Raw genomic sequence first — 27,637 nt, forward strand, 5'->3', positions numbered from 1 at the left:
TGTTGAGGACCTGTCGTCCTTCAGACTGGAAAGCAGTTGGGAATCAGTAAATTACAGAGTCAGTCTGCGTCCCAAATGACACCCTGTATTACTCTTGACCAGGGCCATTAGGGAATAGGGTTCCATATGTAGGGAATAGGGTGCCATTTCTGCATTACTCTAGACCGGGGCCATTATGGAATAGGGTTCCATATGTAGGGGATAGGGTGCCATTTCTGCATTACTCTAGACCGGGGCCATTAGGGAATAGGGTTCCATATGTAGGGAATAGGGTGCCATTTCTGCATTACTCTAGACCGGGGCCATTAGGGAATAGGGTGCCATTTCTGCATTACTCTAGACCAGGGCCATTAGGGAATAGGATGCCATTTCTGCATTACTCTAGACCGGGGCCATTAGGGAATAGGGTGCCATTTCTGCATTACTCTTGACCAGGGCCATGAGGGAATAGGGTGCCATTTCTGCATTACTCTAGACCAGGGCCATTAGGGAATAGGGTGCCATTTCTGCATTACTCTAGACCGGGGCCATTAGGGAATAGGGTGCCATTCTCATTTAGGATGCAGGCTAAATTACTGTGGAGAGGGAGTCTTTCTTTTTATCTACTGTACCATAACCAGCCCCTCTCCTGAAATGACCCTCAAGGCCTCACCCTAACTTCTCCCTGTCTTCCCCTCTCTTTCAGACCACACCAGTAAGGACAAGACGAAGGAGAAGAAGAAGAAGAAACACAAAGTGATGAATGAGATCAAGAGGGAGAACGGAGAGGTGAAGCTCCTTCAGAAAGGTATGTAGATAGTGATGTGATATGGTTGTTTCAAATGGTCCCTGTTTAGGGCCCAGGGTGAATGGTCAACAGTAGACAGGGACCAGGGTGAATGGTCAACAGTAGACAGGGACCAGGGTGAATGGTCAACAGTAGACAGGGACCAGGGTGAATGGTCAACAGTAGACAGGGACCAGGGTGAATGGTCAACAGTAGATAGGGACCAGGGTGAATGGTCAACAGTAGACAGGGACCAGGGTAAATGGTCAACAGTAGACGGGGACCAGGGTGAATGGTCAACAGTAGACGGGGACCAGGGTGAATGGTCAACAGTAGACGGGGACCAGGGTGAATGGTCAACAGTAGACGGGGACCAGGGTGAATGGTCAACAGTAGACGGGGACCAGGGTGAATGGTCAACAGTAGACGGGGACCAGGGTGAATGGTCAACAGTAGACATTAGGGGACCAGGGTGAATGGTCAACAGTAGATAGGGACCAGGGTGAATGGTCAACAGTAGACAAGGACCAGGGTGAATGGTCAACAGTAGACAGGGACCAGGGTGAATGGTCAACAGTAGACAGGGACCAGGGTGAATGGTCAACAGTAGACGGGGACCAGGGTGAATGGTCAACAGTAGACGGGGACCAGGGTGAATGGTCAACAGTAGACGGGGACCAGGGTGAATGGTCAACAGTAGACGGGGACCAGGGTGAATGGTCAACAGTAGACGGGGACCAGGGTGAATGGTCAACAGTAGACGGGGACCAGGGTGAATGGTCAACAGTAGACGGGGACCAGGGTGAATGGTCAACAGTAGACGGGGACCAGGGTGAATGGTCAACAGTAGACGGGGACCAGGGTGAATGGTCAACAGTAGATAAGGACCAGGGTGAATGGTCAACAGTAGACAGGGACCAGGGTGAATGGTCAACAGTAGATAAGGACCAGGGTGAATGGTCAACAGTAGACAGGGACCAGGGTGAATGGTCAACAGTAGATAGGGACCAGGGTGAATGGTCAACAGTAGACAGGGACCAGGGTGAATGGTCAACAGTAGACAGGGACCAGGGTGAATGGTCAACAGTAGACAGGGACCAGGGTGAATGGTCAACAGTAGACAGGGACCAGGGTGAATGGTCAACAGTAGACAGGGACCAGGGTGAATGGTCAACAGTAGATAGGGACCAGGGTGAATGGTCAACAGTGGTACACTATCTACTGTTGACCATTCACCCTGGGCCCTGTCTACTGTTGACCAGGGCTCAGTATAGGGAGTAGCTACATTCAGGGTTTCCTCCTTACTGTTATACAGGCAGGGTGCCTCCCCTAGAGCATCAGAACTGGAAACTGGTTAGGGACAGGAGTTTTACTGTACCTCATCACCTGACCAGGATAAACTCCAGACCCGAGTTGGCCGTATAACTTGGACCCAGAGTATTTCCTTGGCTAGGCTATAACCAGGGCCCAGAGTATGTCCTTGGCTGGGCTATAACCAGGGCCCAGAGTATGTCCTTGGCTGGGCTATAACCAGGGCCCAGAGTATGTCCTTGGCTGGGCTATAACCAGGGCCCAGAGTATGTCCTTGGCTGGGCTATAACCGGGGCCCAGAGTATGTCCTTGGCTGGGCTATAACCGGGGCCCAGAGTATGTCCTTGGCTGGGCTATAACCGGGGCCCAGAGTATGTCCTTGGCTGGGCTATAACCAGGGCCCAGAGTATGTCCTTGGCTGGGCTATAACCAGGGCCCAGAGTATGTCCTTGGCTGGGCTATAACCAGGGCCCAGAGTATGTCCTTGGCTGGGCTATAACCAGGGCCCAGAGTATGTCCTTGGCTGGGCTATAACCAGGGCCCAGAGTGGCAGGGTTGTAACCAGGGCCCAGAGTGGCAGGGCTGTAACCAGGGCCCAGAGTATGTCCTTGGCTGGGCTGTAACCAGGGCCCAGAGTGGCAGGGTTGTAACCAGGGCCCAGAGTGGCTGGGCAGGGCTGTAACCAGGGCCCAGAGTGGCTGGGCAGAGCTGTAACCAGGGCCCAGAGTGGCTGGGCAGAGCTGTAACCAGGGCCCAGAGTGGCTGGGCAGGGCTGTAACCAGGGCCCAGAGTGGCTGGGCAGAGCTGTAACCAGGGCCCAGAGTGGCTGGGCAGAGCTGTAACCAGGGCCCAGAGTGGCTGGGCAGGGCTGTAACCAGGGTCCAGAGTGGCTGGGCAGAGCTGTAACCAGGGCCCAGAGTGGCTGGGCAGAGCTGTAACCAGGGCCCAGAGTGGCTGGGCAGAGCTGTAACCAGGGCCCAGAGTGGCTGGGCAGAGCTGTAACCAGGGCCCAGAGTGGCTGGGCAGGGCTGTAACCAGGGTCCAGAGTGGCTGGGCTGGGCTGTAACCAGGGTCCAAAATACTCAGCCTGTGACTAAAGCCTTTAACTGGAACAGCTGCTGAAGCGATGGTTCTGGCTCAGGCAGAGAGTTGACTGATCCCTAATGGCACGCTATTCCCTTTATAGTGCTTCTGACCAGGGAAGTGCACTATATAGGGAATAGGGTGCTATTTGGGAGGGGACCAGGGCCCTGAGAGTAGGCTGTGTTCACTAGATGGTTCAGTCACACAAACAGACTCCTGTTCTCCAATTCAGAGTTTAGCTGAGACAGATGGCTGTCTTATGATTCCCCCTCCATCTCTCTCTCGGTCTCTCCCTCTCTCTCTCTCTCGGTCTCTCTCTCTCTCTCTCGGTCTCTCTCTCTCTTGGTCTCTCCCTCCCTCTGTCTCTCTCTCGGTCTCTCTCTCGGTCTCCCTCTCTCGGTCTCTCTCTCCCTCTCTCGGTCTCTCTCTCCCTCTCTCGGTCTCTCTCTCCCTCTCTCGGTCTCTCTCTCCCTCTCTCTCTCTCCCCTCTCTCGGTCTCTCTCTCCCTCTCTCGGTCTCTCTCTCCCTCTCTCGGTCTCTCTCTCCCTCTCTCTCCCTCTCTCGGTCTCTCTCTCCCTCTCTCTCCCTCTCTCTCCCTCTCTCGGTCTCTCTCGGTCTCTCCCTCTCTCTCCCTCTCTCTCCCTCTCTCTCCCTCTCTCTCCCTCTCTCTCCTCGCTCTCTCTCTCTCTCTCTCTCTCTCTCTCTCTCTCTCGGTCTCTCTCTCGGTCTCTCTCTCGGTCTCTCTCTCGGTCTCTCTCTCGGTCTCTCTCTCTCTCTCGGTCTCTCTCTCTCTCTCGGTCTCTCTCTCGGTCTCTCTCTCTCTGTCTCTCTCTCTCTCGGTCTCCCTCTCTCTCTCTCTCTCCCTCTCTCTCTCTCTCTCTCTCTCTCTCTCTCTCTCTCTCGGTCTCTCTCTCTCGGTCTCTCTCTCTCGGTCTCTCTCTCGGTCTCTCTCTCTCGGTCTCTCTCTCGGTCTCTCTCTCGGTCTCTCTCTCGGTCTCTCTCTCGGTCTCTCTCTCGGTCTCTCTCTCTCTCTCTGTCTCTCGGTCTCTCTCGGTCTCTCTCTCTCTCTCGGTCTCTCTCTCTCTCTCGGTCTCTCTCTCTCTCTCTCTCGGTCTCTCTCTCTCTGTCTCTCTCTCTCTCGGTCTCCCTCTCTCTCTCTCTCTCTCTCTCTCTCTCTCGGTCTCTCTCTCTCGGTCTCTCTCTCGGTCTCTCTCTCTCTGTCTCTCTCTCGGTCTCTCTCTCGGTCTCTCTCTCGGTCTCTCTCTCGGTCTCTCTCTCGGTCTCTCTCTGTCTCTCTCTCGGTCTCTCTCTCGGTCTCTCTCTCGGTCTCTCTCTCGGTCTCTCTCTCGGTCTCTCTCTCGGTCTCTCTCTCGGTCTCTCTCTGTCTCCCTCTCTCTCTCTCTCTCTCTCGGTCTCCCTCTCTCCGTCTCTCTCTCTCGGTGTCCCTCTCTCTCTCTCTCTCGGTGTCCGTCTCTCTCCTTCGGGTCTCTCTCTCTCTCTCTCTCTCTCCATCTCTCTCGGTGTCTCTCTCCCTCTCTCGGTCTCTCTTTCTCTCTGTGAATCAGCGTATGTTTTGGACACATTTGGCCCACTGTGAGCCAGCCTAAGCTATTCATATCTGATGTTGTCCTATATATCTGTGACAGAGACTGGCCTAAGTGCTGCCAAATTATTCATAGTTGTTTAATAGCAATAATGATGTAATAATTGTGCTATATTATCAGTGGTAGCTGCATCTGTCTTTTAACTAGCAGCGTGCCCTCTCCTCAACCTGCTTTTAAATAGGCTGTAATGACCGTTCATTCTCACCACACCAGTCAAGACCCTGCTGCCATTTTCCTGACCTTACACAATGCCCATGACATGATCCAGTGAGTCGGGCAGCGTGCCGGGCAGCCAGAGTTTTATTTATTTAGACTGTTAGAGTGGCTTCCCATGTCTGTAAAACGATCGCTCAATGTCCAGACAGCTAGTCAGTCTGGCAGCCAGTCAGTGGTGGAGTCAGAGGGAAGCCTCCCAGCCAGTCAGTCAGATGGAAGCCTCCCAGCCAGTCAGTCAGAGGGAAGCCTCCCAGCCAGTCAGTCAGAGGGAAGCCTCCCAGCCAGTCAGTCAGAGGGAAGCCTCCCAGCGGGTGTTGTGTTAATGTGACGTGAGGCTGACAGAGCAGAGGTCTGTATCAGTTTACTCTGCTGCTATTTATACCTGTCTGTCCTTCAGCCATACCAGTGTACCAATATGTACACACACCCAACATTGTATGTGTGTATGCACATACAAAAGTCAACAAATGAATTTCTGGTGTGTGTGTTAGCAGAGGGCACTGTGTATTCCTCTGGTTGACATGCTGAAAGAGGAAGCCAGTATATTGCTGGCTGTGCTGAATCATTTGCACCGTTGGACAGACCTGTGCACAGTCCTAACACTATGACTGGTGTTCTGCTTAGTACAGTGGCCCGGACTCCTCTTTCTGTGTGTGTGACTGCTCTTAATGGTGTACTCCAGCCCCCTCTATCAATATGACCACTACACTGACTGTGTGTGTCTGACTGCTCTTAATGGTGTACTCCAGCCCCCTCTATCAATATGACCACTACACTGACTGTGTGTGTCTGACTGCTCTTAATGGTGTACTCCAGCCCCCTCTATCAATATGACCACTACACTGACTGTGTGTGTCTGACTGCTCTTAATGGTGTACTCCAGCCCCCTCTATCAATATGACCACTACACTGACTGTGTGTGTCTGACTGCTCTTAATGGTGTACTCCAGCCCCCTCTATCAATATGACCACTACACTGACTGTGTGTGTCTGACTGCTCTTAATGGTGTACTCCAGCCCCCTCTATCAATATGACCACTACACTGACTGTGTGTGTCTGACTGCTCTTAATGGTGTACTCCAGCCCCCTCTATCAATATGACCACTACACTGACTGTGTGTGTCTGACTGCTCTTAATGGTGTACTCCAGCCCCCTCTATCAATATGACCGACTGAGCCTGGTCTCTGTGTGAGAGGCTGAGCTGGGAGCCTCAGGCCTGTGTCTGTCCCTCTGCCTGGGGACAGGAAACGGAGCAGGCTGCCCTTCCTGTGTGGTGCTGATCAGTCCTAGCAGGAGGGAGACCTCGGAGTGAGCCTCTGCTAATACCACCTAGCAGTCTTCAGTACAGTCACTATATGTTATGTCTTGTGTTTATATATGTTATGTAGTGTGGTTTATATATGTTATGTAGTGTATTTTAAGATAGAAATGTGAGTAGAAAGGACAGGATTCCAGGTCCACCCGGCGCTGTCTCACCCGGGACTCACTCCACCCGGCGCTGTCTCGTCCGGGACTCACTCCACCCGGCGCTGTCTCGTCCATAGGGGACTCACTCCCACCCAGGCGCTGTCTCGTCCGGGACTCACTCCACCCGGCGCTGTCTCGTCTGACTGGGGACTCACTGCCCACCCGGCGCTGTCTCGTCCGGGACTCACTCCACCCGGCGCTGTCTCGTCCGGGACTCACTCCACCCGGCGCTGTCTCGTCCGGGACTCACTCCACCCGGCGCTGTCTCGTCCGGGACTCACTCCACCCGGGCGCTGTCTCGTCCGGGACTCACTCCACCCGGCGCTGTCTCGTCCGGGGACTCACTCCACCCGGCGCTGTCTCGTCCGGGACTCACTCCACCCGGCGCTGTCTCGTCCGGGACTCACTCCACCCGGCGCTGTCTCGTCCGGGACTCACTCCACCCGGCGCTGTCTCGTCCGGGACTCACTCCACCCGGCGCTGTCTCGTCCGGGACTCACTCCACCCGGCGCTGTCTCGTCCGGGACTCACTCCACCCGGCGCTGTCTCATCCACCTGGTATAGAGGTCCTGGATGACAGGGAGCTCAGTGATGTACTGGGCTGTATGCACTACCCTCTGTAGAGCACTACCCTCTGTAGAGCACTACCCTCTGCAGAGCAATACCCTCTGTAGAGCACTACCCTCTGCAGAGCACTACCCTCTGCAGAGCACTACCCCCTGCGGAGCACTACCCCCTGCGGAGCACTACCCTCTGCGGAGCACCACCCTCTGTGGAGCACCACCCTCTGCAGAGCACCACCCTCTGCAGAGCACCACCCTCTGCAGAGCACCACCCTCTGCAGAGCACCACCCTCTGTAGAGCACCACCCTCTGTAGAGCACCACCCTCTGTAGAGCACCACCCTCTGTAGAGCACCACCCTCTGTAGAGCACCACCCTCTGTAGAGCACCACCCTCTGTAGAGCACCACCCTCTGTAGAGCACTACCCTCTATAGAGCACTACCCTCTGTAGAGCACTACCCTCTGTAGAGCACCACCCTCTGTAGAGCACCACCCTCTGTAGAGCACTACCCTCTGTAGAGCACCACCCTCTGCAGAGCACCACCCTCTGCAGAGCACCACCCTCTGTAGAGCCTTGTGGTCAGATGCCAAGCTGTCGCCATACCAGGCGGTGATCCAGCCAGCCAAGATGCTCTCTGTGGTGCAGCTGTAGAACTTGTTGAGGATCTGAGGACCCGTGCCAAATCTTTTCAGCCTCTGTTGTCGTGCCTTCTTCACGACTGGGTTGGTGTGTGAGGACCATGATAATTCCTTAGTGATGTGGACACAGAAGAAATTGAAGTTCCTCGACCCACTCCACTCCCGTCGATGAGAATGGGGGCGTGCTCGTCTCGACCCACTCCACTCCCGTCGATGAGAATGGGGGCGTGCTCGTCTCGACCCACTCCACTCCCGTCGATGAGAATGGGGGCGTGCTCGTCTCGACCCACTCCACTCCCGTCGATGAGAATGGGGGCGTGCTCGTCTCGACCCACTCCATTCCCGTCGATGAGAATGGGGGCGTGCTCGTCTCGACCCACTCCATTCCCGTCGATGAGAATGGGGGCGTGCTCGTCTCGACCCACTCCATTCCCGTCGATGAGAATGGGGACGTGCTCGTCTCGACCCACTCCACTCCCGTCGATGAGAATGGGGGCGTGCTCGTCTCGACCCACTCCACTCCCGTCGATGAGAATGGGGGCGTGCTCGTCTCGACCCACTCCACTCCCGTCGATGAGAATGGGGGCGTGCTCGTCTCGACCCACTCCCGTCGATGAGAATGGGGGCGTGCTCGTCTCGACCCACTCCCGTCGATGAGAATGGGGGCGTGCTCGTCTCGACCCACTCCCGTCGATAAGAATGGGGGCGTGCTCGTCTCGACCCACTCCCGTCGATGAGAATGGGGGCGTGCTCGTCTCGACCCACTCCCGTCGATGAGAATGGGGGCGTGCTCGTCTCGACCCACTCCCGTCGATGGGAATGGGGGCGTGCTCGTCTCGACCCGCTCCCGTCGATGAGAATGGGGGCGTGCTCGGCCCTCCATTTCCTTTGTCTTGCTGACGTTGAGGGTGAGGTTGTCCTGGCACCACACTGCCAGGTCACTTACCTCCTCCCTATAGGCTGTCTCATCGGTGTTCTGGCCTTCCACCGTCGTGCGCCGCCACGCAGTCGTGGGTGAACAGGGAGTACAGGGGGGGTCTCAGTACGCACCACTGAGAGCCCCGTGTGTTGAGGATCAGTGTGTTACTCAGAGGCGGTGCGCTGCGTCATGGCGGAGAAACAGAAGTAGGATTCAAAGGAAAAATAACAATGGGAAATCAACAGGAAAAACATGGCTGCTTTAGTGTCGTAGTCACACTGAGCTTTGAGGGTGTTTGTCATCAACTGTGTGTCTGTGTTTTAAGGGCCTATATTACCCAGAGACCACTAGACAGACAGACAGACAGACTGTCAGCATGTCACCACTAGACAGACAGACAGACAGTCAGTCAGCATGTCACCACTAGACAGACAGACAGACAGTCAGTCAGCATGTCACCACTAGACAGACAGACAGTCAGCATGTCACCACTAGACAGACAGACAGCATGTCACCACTAGACAGACAGACAGACTGTCAGCATGTCACCACTAGACAGACAGACAGCATGTCACCACTAGACAGACAGACAGCATGTCACCACTAGACAGACAGACAGCATGTCACCACTAGACAGACAGACAGCATGTCACCACTAGACAGACAGACTGTCAGCATGTCACCACTAGACAGACAGACAGACTGTCAGCGTGTCACCACTAGACAGACAGACAGACAGACAGCATGTCACCACTAGACAGACAGACTGTCAGCATGTCACCACTAGACAGACAGACAGACAGACAGACTGTCAGCGTGTCACCACTAGACAGACAGACAGACAGACAGACAGCATGTCACCACTAGACAGACAGACTGTCAGCATGTCACCACTAGACAGACAGACTGTCAGTCTGGTCATCATCCAGGGATGTTTGCGTTCAGCAGTCAAGCCCCGGCTGTGACAACACAGCTAATTGACTTCCTCTTCTTCACCCCCTCCACTGATTTGACTGTGGATGTTGGACACACTGTCAGTTCCATTCATGTGGCTTTAGGGTGTTGATCAATTCATGCCATTTTGGATCGATTTCAGTGGCATTGTTTGGTGATCTGTCAAATGCTGCTTCAGCTGTGCCGGGGGAAACTGATGCTGTGCCGGGGGGAAACTGATGCTGTGCAGGTGGAAACTGATGCTGTGCAGGGGGAAACTGATGCTGTGCAGGGGGAAACTGATGCTGTGCAGGGGGAAACTGATGCTGTGCAGGGGGAAACTGATGCTGTGCAGGTGGAAACTGATGCTGTGCAGGGGGAAACTGATGCTGTGCAGATGCTGTGCAGGGGGAAACTGATGCTGTGCAGGTGGAAACTGATGCTGTGCAGATGCTGTGCAGGGGGAAACTGATGCTGTGCAGGGGGAAACTGATGCTGTGCAGGGGGAAACTGATGCTGTGCAGGGGGAAACTGATGCTGTGCAGGGGGAAACTGATGCTGTGCAGGGGGAAACTGATGCTGTGCAGATGCTGTGCAGTGGGAAACTGATGCTGTGCAGTGGGAAACTGATGCTGTGCAGATGCTGTGCAGGGGGAAACTGATGCTGTGCAGGGGGAAACTGATGCTGTGCAGGGGGAAACTGATGCTGTGCAGATGCTGTGCAGGTGGAAACTGATGCTGTGCAGGGGGAAACTGATGCTGTGCAGGGGGCATGCTGTGGGGGAAACTGATGCTGTGCAGATGCTGTGCAGGTGGAAACTGATGCTGTGCAGTGGGAAACTGATGCTGTGCAGGGGGAAACTGATGCTGTGCAGGGGGAAACTGATGCTGTGCAGATGCTGTGCAGTGGGAAACTGATGCTGTGCAGGGGGAAACTGATGCTGTGCAGGGGGAAACTGATGCTGTGCAGGGGGAAACTGATGCTGTGCAGGGGGAAACTGATGCTGTGCAGGGGGAAACTGATGCTGTGCTGATGGGGGAAACTGATGCTGTGCAGGGGGAAACTGATGCTGTGCCGGGGGGAAACTGATGCTGTGCAGTGGGAAACTGATGCTGTGCAGGGGGAAACTGATGCTGTGCATGCTGGGGGAACTGATGCTGATGCTGTGCCTGTGCAGGGGAAACTGATGCTGTGCCGGTGGAAACTGATGCTGTGCAGATGCTGTGCAGGGGGAAACTGATGCTGTGCAGGGGGGAAACTGATGCTGTGCAGGGGGAAACTGATGCTGTGCAGGGGGAAACTGATGCTGTGCAGGGGGAAACTGATGCTGTGCAGGTGGAAACTGTATTCTCAATGTCATGCACCTCTCCTCAGGAATTAATTGTGTTTGAACAAAACTGTACTCCTTGAGCAAATATTTAGCACTTGCTTGCTTTGTGTGCATACAAAACGAATCTATCATATTTCTCCACTTCCTGCAGGCTTCTCCAGTTGACTATCGGTCTCTGTGTTTAAAGCTGGTGTTTTGGGTGCAGGCAGATTGGCCTAGATAACGAGACGATGCACTGTGACACTGGGGGTTTGTTTGTATGCTCAGCAAGCTCAGTCTCTGTAATACGTAGTCTGAGCGTCAGCTTGTCCTAGATTAGGTCATCAGCGGCCTGTTGGTGAGGAGCTAGCAGCCTCTCCAGACTGTAGAGATACTGGGCCGTGGTGGAGCTACTGCTGAGCTCTCCCCGTCTACTATGAGTCACATGAAACCCTCTCTCGCTCCCATTCTGTTTGTCTCTGTCTTACACTATTTGTACTGTTTGTTTCATAACATTCAGTGGATTATACACTTTAGGGGCTGGTTGTATGTCCTCTCCAGCTGTGGGGCACATGCTCTCTGTGTGTACTGGCAGGGTTTCTGTCATTGGAATCCTTGGACGGGGGCCGCCTGAAGTCCCACAATCTGTTTTTGAGATGGAAAAACGCTTTTCAGTGTGAATTTAAAACTGAAACCCGTCACAAAGTATGCAGAAATTATAATGGACCCTTCATGTTTTTATTATATAATCTTTGAGAACGAACATCGCCAAAATAAAAGCTAGACAGTCAGGGAGAATAGAAAATTTAAAAAACTATGAATTTAGCAGTATTGATTTTCTGTTTGAGCAAAACAAACAAAGCATTTGCAATGGAGAAATGTATAGAATTGCAGGAAATTGTCTTAAAGATGCTTTAAAAAACCATAAACAAATCTACATCGTCAAGATAAGGGCCTCTAAAATTCAGCAGTGCCGACCGTTGCCACGCCCACCACCTAAGCGCCGTTTTGATAAACTCTGACTCTGTGTCTGTTTAGACACATCTGACCTCTGTCTCACACACGGATCATGGTTTGAATAACTGTCTGGCCTGCTGTCCTACTTGTAAAATGGTAGAGTGGGAGGGGGGGGGGCTAGAGCTCTCTGGATTAACAGCATCACAGTATAATACACTGCCTCGCTCACTCTGTTTTTCTCCGGCTCCCCCTTCTCCTTCTCTACCCTGCATACTTGCTCATTCTCTCTCTCTCGCTCTCTCTGTGTCTCTCGCTCTCTCTGTGTCTCTCGCTCTCTCTGTGTGTCTCGCTCTCTCTGTGTGTCTCTCGCTCTCTCTGTGTGTCTCTCGCTCTCTCTGTGTGTCTCTCGCTCTCTCTGTGTGTCTCTCGCTCTCTCTGTGTGTCTCTCTCGCTCTCTCTCTGTGTGTCTCTCGCTCTCTCTCTGTGTGTCTCTCGCTCTCTCTGTGTGTCTCTCGCTCTCTCTGTGTGTCTCTCGCTCTCTCTGTGTGTCTCTCTCGCTCTCTCTGTGTGTCTCTCGCTCTCTCTGTGTGTCTCTCTCGCTCTCTCTCTGTGTGTCTCTCGCTCTCTCTCTGTGTGTCTCTCGCTCTCTCTCTGTGTCTCTCGCTCTCTCTGTGTGTCTCTCGCTCTCTCTGTGTGTCTCTCGCTCTCTCTGTGTGTCTCTCTCGCTCTCTCTCTGTGTGTCTCTCTCGTCTCTCTCTCTGTGTGTCTCTCTCGCTCTCTCTCTGTGTGTCTCTCTCGCTCTCTCTGTGTGTGTCTCTCTCGCTCTCTCTGTGTGTGTCTCTCTCGCTCTCTCTGTGTGTGTCTCTCTCGCTCTCTCTGTGTGTGTCTCTCTCGCTCTCTCTGTGTGTGTCTCTCTCGCTCTCTCTGTGTGTGTCTCTCTCGCTCTCTCTGTGTGTGTCTCTCTCGCTCTCTCTGTGTGTCTCTCTCGCTCTCTCTGTGTGTCTCTCTCGCTCTCTCTGTGTGTCTCTCTCGCTCTCTCTGTGTGTCTCTCTCGCTCTCTGTGTGTCTCTCTCGCTCTCTGTGTGTCTCTCTCGCTCTCTCTGTGTGTCTCTCGCTCTCTCTGTGTGTCTCTCTCGCTCTCTCTGTGTGTCTCTCTCGCTCTCTCTGTGTGTCTCTCTCGCTCTCTCTGTGTGTCTCTCTCGCTCTCTCTGTGTGTCTCTCTCGCTCTCTCTGTGTGTCTCTCGCTCTCTCTGTGTGTCTCTCTCGCTCTCTCTGTGTGTCGCTCTCGCTCTCTCTGTGTGTCGCTCTCGCTCTCTCTGTGTGTCGCTCTCGCTCTCTCTGTGTGTCGCTCTCGCTCTCTCTGTGTGTCGCTCTCGCTCTCTCTGTGTGTCGCTCTGTCTCTGTGTGTCGCTCTCTCTCTGTGTCTCGCTCTCTCTCTGTGTCTCGCTCTCTCTCTGTGTCTCGCTCTCTCTCTGTGTCTCGCTCTCTCTCTGTGTGTCGCTCTCTCTCTGTGTGTCGCTCTCTCTCTGTGTGTCGCTCTCTCTCTGTGTGTCGCTCTCTCTCTGTTTCTCGCTCTCTCTCTGTCTCTGTGTCTCTCTCTCTGTGTGTGTGTGTGTGTGTGTATCCTGTCATATGGTGGTGAACGTGCTCCAGAGACGTGTGTGTTGGGGCTGTAGTGAAGCAGCAGCTCCTCTGAACCAGGCCATGTCACTGTAGCAGGCTCCCCTGTTCTGACAGCCATGTGCTCCTCGCTACACCATCCTGCCGTAAACGCACACGCATCACACGTGAGCAACACGCGTACCAAAATAACCACAGGCTCAGACTAGTCGCGACCATGTGTACAAATCTACTGGTAACTGGTAACTGCCAAAATAAAGGAAACGCTTGAGTAAATGAGGGATGCAAAGTATATTGAAAGCAATTGTTTCCATACAGGTGTGGAATTAACATCCCATGGTGCTTAGGGTCATGTTTAAAAGTGCTGTCCAGGCCCAGTCGCCTGTTATTTTGACTACTGTGGATAGAAGAAGAGATCTCTGGGACTCTGAAAGAGGGGTGATTTGTTGGGGCTCGTTCGGCAGGAGCTTCAGTGACGAAAGCAGCTCAACTTGCTGACGTTTCTCCATATTCCCCTGCCGTCTGTCACCATGTTCCCCTGCCGTCTGTCACCATGTTCCCCTGCCGTCTGTCACCATGTTCCCCTGCCGTCTGTCACCATGTTCCCCTGCCGTCTGTCACCATGTTCCCCTGCCGTCTGTCACCATATTCCCCTGCCGTCTGTCACCATGTTCCCCTGCCGTCTGTCACCATGTTCCCCTGCCGTCTGTCACCATGTTCCCCTGCCGTCTGTCACCATATTCCCCTGCCGTCTGTCACCATGTTCCAGTCACCACATCTCAACCCAATTCATCACTTACGGGAGATTCTGAAGCGATGACTGAGACAGCGTTTTCCACCTCCATCAACAAAACAGCAAACGATGTAATGTTTGGTTCCAGCCCCTTGTAGAATCTATGCCAAGGCACATTGAAGCTGTTCTGGCGGCTCGTGGTGGCCCAGTGCCCTTTGACATACAATGTTGGTGTTTCCTTTATTTTGGCAGTTACCTGTATACCTCCACATCACGCTGTTGTTGTACTATTATTATACCACAGAGGGGTGGGAGACAGTGGGCTTGGAAATGTGTTTGTGAATGTTTGGGCGTGGCAGGGTGTTTGACGGATCAGACAACCAACCGCAGGCCTTTAGCTGTGCTGTCTGTCTACTTTAAAGGGCAGTCGAGCTGGATCTTATGGCCGGGTGGTTTTGTTGATGTGTGTAGTGGAGAAGTCAGTCCACACACAACCAGCAGAACATAAACATATGTATGACTCAGTATTGAGGTTCTGAATTGCCAGTGACCTCGCTATACTATATCAACACGATACTGAGGTGTCGATGTACTCAAATAATTGTATTTGTCACATACACATGGTTAGCAGGTGTTAATGCGAGTGTAGCGAAATGCTTGTGCTTCTGGTTCCGACTGAGCAGTAATATCTAACAGTTCTCCAGCTACCGAATACACACATCTAAAAGGGTGAATGACAATATGCACATAGATGAGCGATGGCTCAGCGGCACAGGCAAGGTGCAATGGATGGTATAAAATACAGTATGTACATATGATATGAGTGTTGTAAGATATGTAAACATTAAGGTGGCATTATTTAAAGTGTATGCATTGGGACTTTCACAATTCTATATATATAAAAAAAAAAAAAAAAACATAAATTTTTTTTTTTTTTTAAATTCACCTTTTAATTTAACCAGGAAAGCTAGTTGAGAACAAGTTTTCTCATTTACAACTGCGACCAGGCCAAGATGTATTGCGATTTAATGTTAAACATATTTCTCACAATATGTCTGCTGTAGAGAGACGAGAAAATGAGTCATCAGTCATGGAAATGGTGCTGAAAACATTTTGACTCACTATTTAAAAAGGAGAATGAGCTCTACGATGAAAAATACCAGTTTCTTATTTTTTTTACAAATCAATACTTGGACTCAAAGCATCTATATATAATGTCGTCCATATCACAATATGTAACTATCAATAAAAACCTTTTTATTTTTTTTTTATGTTAAAAATATTTTTTTTTACCATCACAAGTTCTGGTGTGTGGACTTCGACAGCCGGGAACATTTTTACTCTCATCCTCAGTGTTTTAATGTTTTGTTCCTTGTTTTTGTTCTTTTTCCAGTCATAACCTTGATGTAATTTCTGAAAAGCAGCCACTAATTATTTACATGTAAAATATTCACAGATGTGTTTTATTATATTTAACATGGCAAATCAGTTAAGAACAAATTCTTATTTACAATGAGGCCTCCACCGGCCGAACCCGGACGACGCTGGGCCAACTGGGACTCCGATGGGACTCCGATGGGACTCCTAATCAAATCAAACCTAATAAAAATAACATCATTAAAGAGCAGCAGTAAAATAACAATAGCGAGGCTATATACAGGGGGGTACCGGTACAGAGTCAATGTGGAGGCTATATACAGGGGGTACCGGTACAGAGTCAATGTGGAGGCTATATACAGGGGGGTACCGGTACAGAGTCAATGTGGAGGCTATATACAGGGGGGTACCGGTACAGAGTCAATGTGGAGGCAATATACAGCGGGGTACCGGTACAGAGTCAATGTGCAGGGGCACCTGTTAGTTGAGGTAATATGTACATGTATGTAGAGCTATTAAAGTGTCTATAAATAGATAAACACAGAGAGGAGCAGCAGTGTAGAAGAGGGTAGCCATTTGATTAGATGTTCAGGAGTCTTCAGACTTGGGGGTAGAAGCTGGTTCGTCTTGTACAGAGACTAAAGAGAGCAGAGCATGGAGATCACGTATCAGGCTGTTGTTTTGGCTGCTCTTAAAGAGCTGCTTCCCACAGGTAGCAGCAGGCAGGTAACAACGGGTCATTTGGCAGGTGATCTGAAAACGTTAGACGGTTCTCTGGTTCTGATGAGATGCCAAACGTCCCCGCCTACAGTGGCTCTGCCTCTGAATTGTCCTGTGTCCCAAACGGCACAATCTGGCCATGGTCAAAAGTCGTGCACTAAACAGGGACTATGGTGCCATTTGGGATGTATACTGCTGCGGCTCTTCCCAGTTCCACCCCCTGGACTGCTGCGGCTCTTCCCAGTTCCACCCCCTGGACTGCTGCGGCTCTTCCCAGTTCCACCCCCTGGACTGCTGCGGCTCTTCCCAGTTCCACCCCTGGACTGCTGCGGCTCTTCCCAGTTCCACCCCTGGACTGCTGCGGCTCTTCCCAGTTCCACCCCCTGGACTGCTGCGGCTCTTCCCAGTTCCACCCCTGGACTGCTGCGGCTCTTCCCAGTTCCACCCCTGGACTGCTGCGGCTGCTTCCCAGTTCCACCCCCTGGACTGCTGCGGCTCTTCCCAGTTCCACCCCCTGGACTGCTGCGGGCTGCTTCCCAGTTCCACCCCCTGGACTGCTGCGGGCTGCTTCCCAGTTCCACCCCTGGACTGCTGCGGGCTGCTTCCCAGTTCCACCCCTGGACTGCTGCGGGCTGCTTCCCAGTTCCACCCCTGGACTGCTGCGGCCCTTCCCAGTTCCACCCCTGGACTGCTGCGGCCCTTCCCAGTTCCACCCCTGGACTGCTGCGGCCCTTCCCAGTTCCACCCCCTGGACTGCTGCGGCCCTTCCCAGTTCCACCCCCTGGACTGCTGCGGCCCGCTTCCCAGTTCCACCCCCTGGACTGCTGCGGGCCGCTTCCCAGTTCCACCCCCTGGACTGCTGCGGCTCTTCCCAGTTCCACCCCCTGGACTGCTGCGGCTCTTCCCAGTTCCACCCCCTGGACTGCTGCGGGCTGCTTCCCAGTTCCACCCCCTGGACTGCTGCGGGCTGCTTCCCAGTTCCACCCCCTGGACTGCTGCGGGCTGCTTCCCAGTTCCACCCCCTGGACTGCTGCGGCTCTTCCCAGTTCCACCCCCTGGACTGCTGCGGCTCTTCCCAGTTCCACCCCCTGGACTGCTGCGGCTCTTCCCAGTTCCACCCCCTGGACTGCTGCGGCTCTTCCCAGTTCCACCCCCTGGACTGCTGCGGCTCTTCCCAGTTCCACCCCTGGACTGCTGCGGCTCTTCCCAGTTCCACCCCTGGACTGCTGCGGCTCTTCCCAGTTCCACCCCTGGACTGCTGCGGCTCTTCCCAGTTCCACCCCCTGGACTGCTGCGGCTCTTCCCAGTTCCACCCCTGGACTGCTGCGGCTCTTCCCAGTTCCACCCCTGGACTGCTGCGGCTCTTCCCAGTTCCACCCCCTGGACTGCTGCGGCTGCTTCCCAGTTCCACCCCTGGACTGCTGCGGCCCTTCCCAGTTCCACCCCTGGACTGCTGCGGCTCTTCCCAGTTCCACCCCTGGACTGCTGCGGCTGCTTCCCAGTTCCACCCCTGGACTGCTGCGGCTCTTCCCAGTTCCACCCCTGGACTGCTGCGGCCCTTCCCAGTTCCACCCCTGGACTGCTGCGGCCCTTCCCAGTTCCACCCCTGGACTGCTGCGGGCTGCTTCCCAGTTCCACCCCTGGACTGCTGCGGCTCTTCCCAGTTCCACCCCTGGACTGCTGCGGCTCTTCCCAGTTCCACCCCCTGGACTGCTGCGGCTGCTTCCCAGTTCCACCCCCTGGACTGCTGCGGCTCTTCCCAGTTCCACCCCCTGGACTGCTGCGGCTCTTCCCAGTTCCACCCCCTGGACTGCTGCGGGCTGCTTCCCAGTTCCACCCCCTGGACTGCTGCGGGCTGCTTCCCAGTTCCACCCCCTGGACTGCTGCGGCTCTTCCCAGTTCCACCCCCTGGACTGCTGCGGCCCTTCCCAGTTCCACCCCCTGGACTGCTGCGGCTCTTCCCAGTTCCACCCCCTGGACTGCTGCGGCCCTTCCCAGTTCCACCCCCTGGACTGCTGCGGCTCTTCCCAGTTCCACCCCCTGGACTGCTGCGGGCTGCTTCCCAGTTCCACCCCCTGGACTGCTGCGGCTCTTCCCAGTTCCACCCCCTGGACTGCTGCGGCTCTTCCCAGTTCCACCCCCTGGACTGCTGCGGCTCTTCCCAGTTCCACCCCCTGGACTGCTGTGGCTGCTTCCCAGTTCCACCCCCTGGACTGCTGCGGCTCTTCCCAGTTCCACCCCCTGGACTGAATCCAGTTTATTACAGTTTTCTAACAGCGGTGTCCAAGCGCTCTGGTTACTGTAATTCAATCGTAATAATTACTACGTTGTCCTCTGTGTCTAATTATAAGCCCAGTTGTTTTGGTCCTTTTGGGTGGTAATATAATCATGCCACGTGTCAGTAGTCAGAGCAGTTGGCTGAAGCAGTGAGGCCTATAGTTGGGACCATGGTAATAATACAAGGCTAATGAAGGTCTTCATGTATTGATGGAAGTAGTTGTTCCTCAACCAGAGCCGCCTCTCTTCCTCCTCTCCTCTGCTCATTGATTCTCTAGATTCCAGACATGCTCTGGGTAGTAGTGCATCTCTCTAGATTCCAGACATGCTCTGGGTAGTAGTGCATCTCTCTCTAGATTCCAGACATGCTCTGGGTAGTAGTGCATCTCTCTCTAGATTCCAGACATGCTCTGGGTAGTAGTGCATCTCTCTCTAGATTCCAGACATGCTCTGGGTAGTAGTGAATCTGCATGCAGGTGTTCTTCACAGCTCTTTTATTAACACAGTTTTTCCCCCTCTTTCCTCCCCTCTCTCTCTCTCTGCCCCCCCCCCTCTCTCTCCCCTCCCTGCTCCCCCCTCTCTCCTCCCCTCTCTCTCTCTCTAGACAAGCAGAAACCCAAAATAAACTCAGAGGAGCTCCAGATTAAAAAAGTGAAGAAGAAAAAGAAGAAGAAACACAAAGAGAGTGAGAGAGAGAAGGAGAAGTGGAAACGTCCCAAGATGTACAGCAGGTCCAGCCAGACCGTGTGTGCTGGTCTCCTCTCTGAGCTCCATGCAGGCCTGGCCTCCAAACAGCCCCACCACCACCACGGCCACACAGAGTTCAAACCTCCGCTCCCCGTCCACCACCACCACACCTCCACCACCTCATCCATCAAACAGGAGAACTGCTACAGCCCCTCTCCAACTCTGTCCCTCTGCAAGCCCCTATGGAGCAGCAGCAATAGCAGTAGCAGTAGCATTAGTAGTTGGGACCCAGCTTCCCCATGACATCCCCCTCCAGATCCCCCAGCCACGGTGCCCCCAGCCTGGCTTTGAGAACCTGGAGTTCGCCCGCTTCATCCACGTAGAAGAACAACCCAACGGTGGAGCCCTGGTGGCACACGCCTACTGCAGCGAGCTCTCGGCCCTGTCTCCGCGGCGATGCAGCAGTTCGCCCAGGAGTTTGTGACCCTGGCCTTCAGCGAGGACACGTCATCCCAGGCAGCTCACTACGTCATGGGCATCATCCACGGGGCGGCCTCCTACCTGCCAGACTTCCTGGACTACTTCTCCTGGAAGTTCCCCTCGTCGCCGGTCAAGATGGAGATCCTGGGGAAGAAGGATATAGAGACCACCACCATGCTCAACTTCCACAATCAGGTGAGGAGGCTGTTTGGTTGGTTTGTTTTAGTGCTGGCTGTATTTGTTACAGTATTTCATGCTAAATGTGACACTATTGTAATTGAACCATACCACCCTGCATCCCACTGCTGGCTTGCCACTGAAGATAAGCAGGTCGGTCCCAGTCTGTGGATGGGAGACCAGATGCTGGAAGTGGTGTTGGAAGGCTAGTAGGAGGAACTCTTTCCTCTGGGCTAAAAAACAAATATCCCAATTCCCCAGGGCATCCCCAGTGATGGGATGTTAAATGGGTGTCACGACTCTCTGTGGTCACTAAAGATCCCATGACACTTATCATAAGAGTAGGGGTGTTAACCCTGGTGTCCTGGCTAAATTCCCCAATATGGCCCACATACCATCACCTAGTCATCCCCAGTTTCCAATTGGCTCATTCTTCACCCCTGTAACTATTCCCCAGGTCGTTGATGGAAATGGGAAAATAAAACCTGGATGAAAGTGTGTTCATCACTGATCACACACTTCTTTGTTGAAGAAAAACAGTACAAGGCTTATGTTGAGTTCTATCTAGAGAGAGATTTAGCTAAATGAATACAAGCAACAATCCTAGGCCGTTGTACACAGGACCAGTCAAAAGGTTGGCCATACCTACTCATTCCAAGGTCTTTATTTTATTTAGACTATTTTCTACGTTGTAGAATAATAGTGAAGACCTCAAAACTATGAAATAAAACATATGGAATCATGTAGTAACCAAAACAGTGTTAGACAAATCAAAATATATTTTCTATTTGAGATCCTTCGAAGTAGCCAGCCTTTTGCCTTGATGACAGCTTTGCACACTCTTGGCAAGAACGCCCCTGAATGAGTAGGTGTGTCCAAACGTTTGACTGGTACGGTATATTTGAAGGAGACTATCATTATAACACGGCCTTGGTTTTACAGAACTACAGACTAAAGAGATAATAGGGCTCGTGTGAAATAAAATCCACTTCTGAATGTTTTCGGGATATCTCCTAATGCTGAGCTGGCTGTAAGCTAAAGCCTCTAGTCCGGTTTGAAGGGGTTTGTTCTGTTTGAATGATTTGAAATGCTGCGTTACGCACAGCCTCTTCCAAAGCCCAGGCTATGCTGCTATCAGGGATTTCCTCTCCCTCTGCAAGGCTGCCACTGGCAACCATCAGATCATTTTTCACCCTGCTTCTACTAAATCCAATATGGAGCCCTTCAATAGAGGCTTTCAAGGGCTTTGTCCCAATTGGCTCCCTATTTATTGCACTATTTTTGACCAGAGCGTTAATATAGGGAATAGGGTGCCATTTGGGATGCTGCCAATGTAAAAAATGAGTTCTAATCAAATGCTAGTCTTTTCCCAGGCCTCTGTCTCTCTCTCGGAATGTTCTTTAACACGGAATAAAGAGCTGATTCTAGAACTTGGAAATATCGCTACGTTCTCTTGACATTTAGAACCCTGTGATGTAATACACTAATTATAATTTAATCTAAAGCTGGGCAGCGGACGGTGAACACTGGGTCTGGTTGTATATTGAGATCATCCTCCCTTCAGCTTGGTTCAGGAGCAGAGCTTGGCTGGTATTTTGGAAGTTATGACAACTGTCCCCCAGCCACCCTAGTATCCATGAGTTGGTTAGGACAACTGTCCGACCCCCAGCCACCCTACTATCCATGAGTTGGTTAGGACAACTGTCCCCCAGCCACCCTAGTATCCATGAGTTGGTTAGGACAACTGTCCGTCCCCTAGCCACCCTAGTATCCATGAGTTGGTTAGGACAACTGTCCGTCCCCTAGCCACCCTAGTATCCATGAGTTGGTTAGGACAACTGTCCCCCAGCCACCCTAGTATCCATGAGTTGGTTAGGACAACCGTCCCCCAGCCACCCTAGTATCCATGAGTTGGTTAGGACAACCGTCCCCCAGCCAGCCACCCTAGTATCCATGAGTTGGTTAGGACAACTGTCCCCCCCAGCCACCCTAATATCCATGAGTTGGTTAGGACAACTGTCCCCCAGCCACCCTAGTATCCATGAGTTGGTTAGGACCCGTCCCCAGCCACCCTAGTATCCATGAGTTAGGACAACCGTCCCCCAGCCAGCCACCCTAGTATCCATGAGTTGGTTAGGTCCCCCAGTATCCATGAGTTGGTTAGGACAACTGTCCCCCAGCCACCCTAGTATCCATGAGTTGGTTAGGACAACTGTCCCCCAGCCACCCCAGTATCTATGAGTTGGTTAGGACAAGCCCCCCCCCCCCAGCCACCCCAGTATCCATGAGTTGGTTAGGACAACTGTCCCCCCCCCAGCCACCCTAGTATCCATGAGTTGGTTAGGACAACTGTCCCCCCCCCAGCCACCCCAGTATCCATGAGTTGGTTAGGACAACTGTCCCCCCCAGCCACCCTAGTATCCATGAGTTGGTTAGGACAACTGTCCCCCCCCAGCCACCCTAGTATCCATGAGTTGGTTAGGACAACTGTCCGTCCCCTAGCCACCCTAGTATCCATGAGTTGGTTAGGACAACTGTCCGTCCCCTAGCCACCCTAGTATCCATGAGTTGGTTAGGACAACTGTCCCCCAGCCACCCCAGTATCCATGAGTTGGTTAGGACAACTGTCCCCCCCCCAGCCACCCTATTATCCATGAGTTGGTTAGGACAACTGTCCCCCCCCAGCCACCCTAGTATCCATGAGTTGGTTCGGACAACTGTCCCCCCCCCCCCCAGCCACCCTAGTATCCATGAGTTGGTTAGGACCCATCCTCAATGTGTTCTTAACATATATATTCGATAATATATCCGTCGAGGCAATTGGTTTCTCATAAGATGCGATTGGAAAAATGGCTACCTCAGTATTTTACGCAAGATTTTCTGCGGGAGACACCATGTGACCACATGCTATATATGGTCCCTTACAGCCATTCTCCAATGGAAATGCCTAAAAAAACGTCACAATGCTGTAGACACCTTGGGGAATACATTGAAAACGTAAGCTCATTCGTAGCTCATTCACAGCCAAGGAGTCATTGGCATGAGGCGGTTTAAAAAAATGCGGCACTTCCTGGTTGGATTTTTATCTGGGTTTCGCCTGTAACTTCAGTTCTGTGGCACTCACAGACAATATCTTTACAGTTTTGGAAACGTCAGAGTGTTTTCTTTCCAAAGCCGTCAATTATATGCATAGTCGAGCATCTTTTCGTGACAAAATATCTTGTTTAAAACTAACTTTTTTCATCCAACATTTTTAATAGCGCCACCTAGTCAAGGTAAACCCTTAAGGGAAACACGTAAGATGTTTTATACAACCGGGCCCTGTCAAATTTAACCCCGCAGTCTAGATTACTCACAGACGTGCTACGCTAACTAACTACCTGCCTGCTGTCTCACACTCTCGATTCGCCAGCAGTCAGTCAGTCTCTCACTCAGACAGTCACACCGGCATCGTCATCAATAGAAACATGACCTCAGTAAAACAGCCTCACCAGCAATATTCCTCTTGTCCTTCAAACAGATGCTGCGTGCGCGTGCAAGCGCGTGTGTGTGTGTGTCGGGCCATGTAATTGTCCCTGCCTTACTCACACCTAATGATGTGAACCATCTCAGAGAAGGAAGAGATGCGATGAGGGCATTAGTAACCCGGCGCATGGCCATGTCAGAGCGTGTTTGTGTATTTACATGTGAGTGTGTTGGTCTGTGAGCTTGTGTGAACTGTGAGTCTGAGGTAAAGGGCAGCAGGCCAACTGAATCATTATACACCATTATACACTGGCTGGTTCGAGCCCTGGATGTTGATCTGGCTGAAAGCCATGGTATATCACACAGTATACCACAAGTATAACCAAACAGAACGAGTGAGGGGGAGCAGGAGGAAGGGTGGAGGGTGTCTTCTCTGTGAGGAACAGCTGTTTGCTTCCATTTCCACACGCAGGAGTGCACTAAAGTGTCTCCACAAAGAGATTATCTCGTAGCCGGGGCTGACACACACACACACACACACACACACACACACACACACACACAGCCCTGATAACGGAGGGAACGGAACGAGGAGGAGGTCAAATAAAAGGAGGAGTAAAATCAAAGGGACCAATTAAGACCCTACATTTCTGATGTATGATATTTCACACTGTCGGGTGTAGCAGGTATACTATGCGTACATTTGCAGGATAATGTATGTACTGTGGGTGGTACTGGAAGCTCCCACCCACACCAGAAACCTCCGTAGGTTCAGGTTCTGTCAGATCATTCCTGAAGGAAGGAAAGGAGATGAGGAATGGAGGCCATTCTAGAATATGAATGAAGACCCTACATTTCTGGTGTATACTGTTTCACACATTGGTAGGCCCACAGTGTACACGTCAATGTTAGCAGTGTACTATACAGTGTGTGGTGGCTACCCAGGAGACAACCTGGGTAATGACTATAGGAACAGAAGAAGGAATAACAGTTTGTTGAAGTGCAGCTGGATGAGAAGACGGAGAGGAAGACCGTTTAGTCTCTTGAGAATATACACCCTTCGGTCATGAGGTAAATCACTATGTGATTGGTCAGGCTCTGTTTTTTTTGTTATTTAACCCTTGTTTTACCAGGTAAGTTGACTGAGAACACATTAATTTACAGCAACGACCTGGGGAATAGTTACAGGGGAGAAGAGGGGGGGGCTGAATGAGCCAATTGTAAACTGGGGATGATTCGGTGGTCATGATGGTATGAAGACCAGATTGGAAATTTAGTCAGGTCACTGGGGTTACCACCCCTACTCTTACACTAAGTACCATGGGATCTTTACTGACCACAGAGAGTCAGGACACCTGTTTAACGTCCCATCTGAAAGACAGCACCCTGTGATTGTCTACACAAGACAATGTCCCCAATCACTGCCCTGGAGCAGTGGGATATTTTTTTTTTGACCAGAGGAAAGGGTGCCTCCTACTGGCCCTCCAACACCACTTCCAGGAGCATCTGGTCTCCCATCCAGGGTCTGACCAGAACCAACCTTTAGTAAACTTCTGGAAAAAATTGTGGTTGACCAGATACAATGTGATTTCACAGTAAACAAATTGACAACAGAATGTCAGCATGCTTATAAGGAAGGAGACTCAACAAGCACATCACTTAAACAAATGACTGATGATTAGCTGAGAGAAATTGATGATAAAAGGATTGTGGGGGCTGTCTTGTTAGATTTCAGTGCAGCTTTTGACATTATTGATCATAGTCTGCTGCTGGAAAAACACGTGTGTTATGGCTTTACACCCCTGATATAATGTGGATAAAGAGTTAGCTGTCTAACAGAACACAGAGGGTGTTCTTTAATGGAAGCCGTTCAAAAATAATCCAGTTAGAATCAGGAATTCCCCAGGGTAGCTGTCTAGGCCCATGGCTTTTTACAATTTTTACTAACAACATGCCACTGGCTTTGAGTAAAGCCAGAATTTCTATGTATGCGCATGACTCAACACTATACACGTCAGCTACTACAGCGACTGAAATGACTGCAACACTCAACAAAGAGCTGCAGTTAGTTTCAGAGTGGCTGGCAAGGAATAAATTGGCCCTAAATATTTGTAAAACTAAAAGTATTGTATTTGGAATAAAACACTCACTAAACCTCAACTAAATCTTGTAATAAATCATGTGGAAATTGAGTAAATTGAGATGACTAAACTGCTTGGAGTAACCCTAGATTGTAAACTTGTAATCTGTCATGGTCTGTCTATAATAAAGCAATACTCTGCCTTCTTAACAACACTATCAACAAGGCAGGTCCTACAGGCCCTAGTTTCTACCTTCTTAACAACACTATCAACAAGGCAGGTCCTACAGGCCCTAGTTTTGTCGTACCTTGACTACTGTTCAGTCGTGTGGTCAGGTGCCACAAAAAAGGACTTAGGAAAATTGCAAATGGCTCAGAACAGGGCAGCACGGCTGGCCCTTGGATGTACACAGAGAGCTAATATTAATAATATACATGTCAATCTCTCCTGGCTGAAAGTGGAGGAGAGATTGACTTCATCACTACTTTTAATTATGAGAGGTATTGGCATGCTGAATGCACCGAGCTGTCAGTCTAAACTACTGGCACACAGTTCGGACACCCATACATACCCCACAAGACAAGCCACGAGAGGTCTCTCCACAGTCCCCCAAGCCCAGAACAGGCTATGGGAGACACACAGTACTACATAGAGCCATGACTACATGGAACTCTATTCCACAGTACTACATAGAGTCATGACTACATGGAACTCTATTCCACAGTACTACATAGAGTCATGACTACATGGAACTCTATTCCACAGTACTACATAGAGCCATGACTACATGGAACTCTATTCCACAGTACCACATAGAGCCATGACGACATGGAACTCTATTCCACAGTACCACATAGAGCCATGACTACATGGAACTCTATTCCACAGTACCACATAGAGCCATGACTACATGGAACTCTATTCCACAGTACCACATAGAGCCATGACTACATGGAACTCTATTCCACAGTACCACATAGAGCCATGACTACATGGAACTCTATTCCACAGTACCACATAGAGCCATGACTACATGGAACTCTATTCCACAGTACCACATAGAGCCATGACTACACGGAACTCTATTCCACAGTACCACATAGAGCCATGACTACATGGAACTCTATTCCACAGTACCACATAGAGCCATGACTACATGGAACTCTATTCCACATCAGGTAACTGACACAAGCAGTAAAATTAGATTAAAAAAGACAGAAAAACACCTTATGGAGCAGCAGGGACTGTGAAGCAACACACACATTGGCACAGACATACACATAATAACATACGCACTATACATACACATGGATTTAGTACTGTAGATATGTAGTGGAGTAGGGGCCTGAGGGCAGACAGTGTGTTGTGAGTGTATTGTAATGTTTTAAAAATGGTATAAACTGCCTGAATGTTGCTGGAGTACAGGAATAGTAGCTTTGACAGCAGCTAATGGGGATCCATTAAAAGCAAGCCAGCAGTGGGATGCAGGGTGGGATGCTGCTGGATGGAACCCATGTTTATATGGGGCGGCAGGGTAGCCTAGTGGTTAGAGCGCTGGACTAGTGACCGGAAGGTTGCAAGTTCAAACCCCCAAGCTGTCGTTCTGCCCCTGAACAGGCAGTTAACCCACTAGACCAGTTGCTCTATATTCATAACACATTTCGGAGTAAGTGCTGAACTAGGATCAGGTTCGTCCATAAGCTCTTATTCATTATGATTTAAAAGGAGAACTGATCTTAGATCACCACTCCTACTCTGAGACACTAGTTTTCCATATTACATACTAGATCATAATTAATAAGATTAGTACCACGTGGGGGACTTGATCCTAGATCAGCGATCATGAGATGCTTTGTGAATGAGTACAGGCCCAGCAGATGCTGAGAGGTAGCCTACTCCACTCATCAGGGTATAAGTGCTCTCTCTCTCTGTGTCTCTCTGTGTCGCTCTGTGTCTCTGTCTGTCTCTGTGTCTCTGTGTGTGTGTGTGTGATTGTCAGCAGGGTGCAGGTGAGGGTATATCTGTAGCTATGAACAGCTCTCTATCATCAGCCGTTGAGTAGTCTGTGTGTTCAAATGCACACGTGTTTTTTTTGTACATTAATTACATGACAGTTAGTACATGCGTTTACATGTGTGTCTCTGTGCCATGTAGCCATTCACGTGTGTCTGTTCCCCTCAGCTAGAAGCTTCTACAGGTCAATGTCCCATCAGTTCTCTGCTGCCCCTACACACCCTGCCTGCTGACACA

At 51.5% G+C, this 27,637-nt stretch overlaps 1 pseudogene; it reads left to right on the plus strand.

Moving 5' to 3' along the window:
* LOC135530770 (lysine-specific demethylase RSBN1L-like) lies at positions 1-27,633 on the plus strand (annotated as a pseudogene).
* The last annotated feature ends 4 nt before the right edge of the window (positions 27,634-27,637 follow it).

The sequence above is a fragment of the Oncorhynchus masou genome, unplaced genomic scaffold (genome assembly GCF_036934945.1).
Source record: "Oncorhynchus masou masou isolate Uvic2021 unplaced genomic scaffold, UVic_Omas_1.1 unplaced_scaffold_1414, whole genome shotgun sequence".
Taxonomy (NCBI): Eukaryota; Metazoa; Chordata; class Actinopteri; order Salmoniformes; family Salmonidae; genus Oncorhynchus; species Oncorhynchus masou.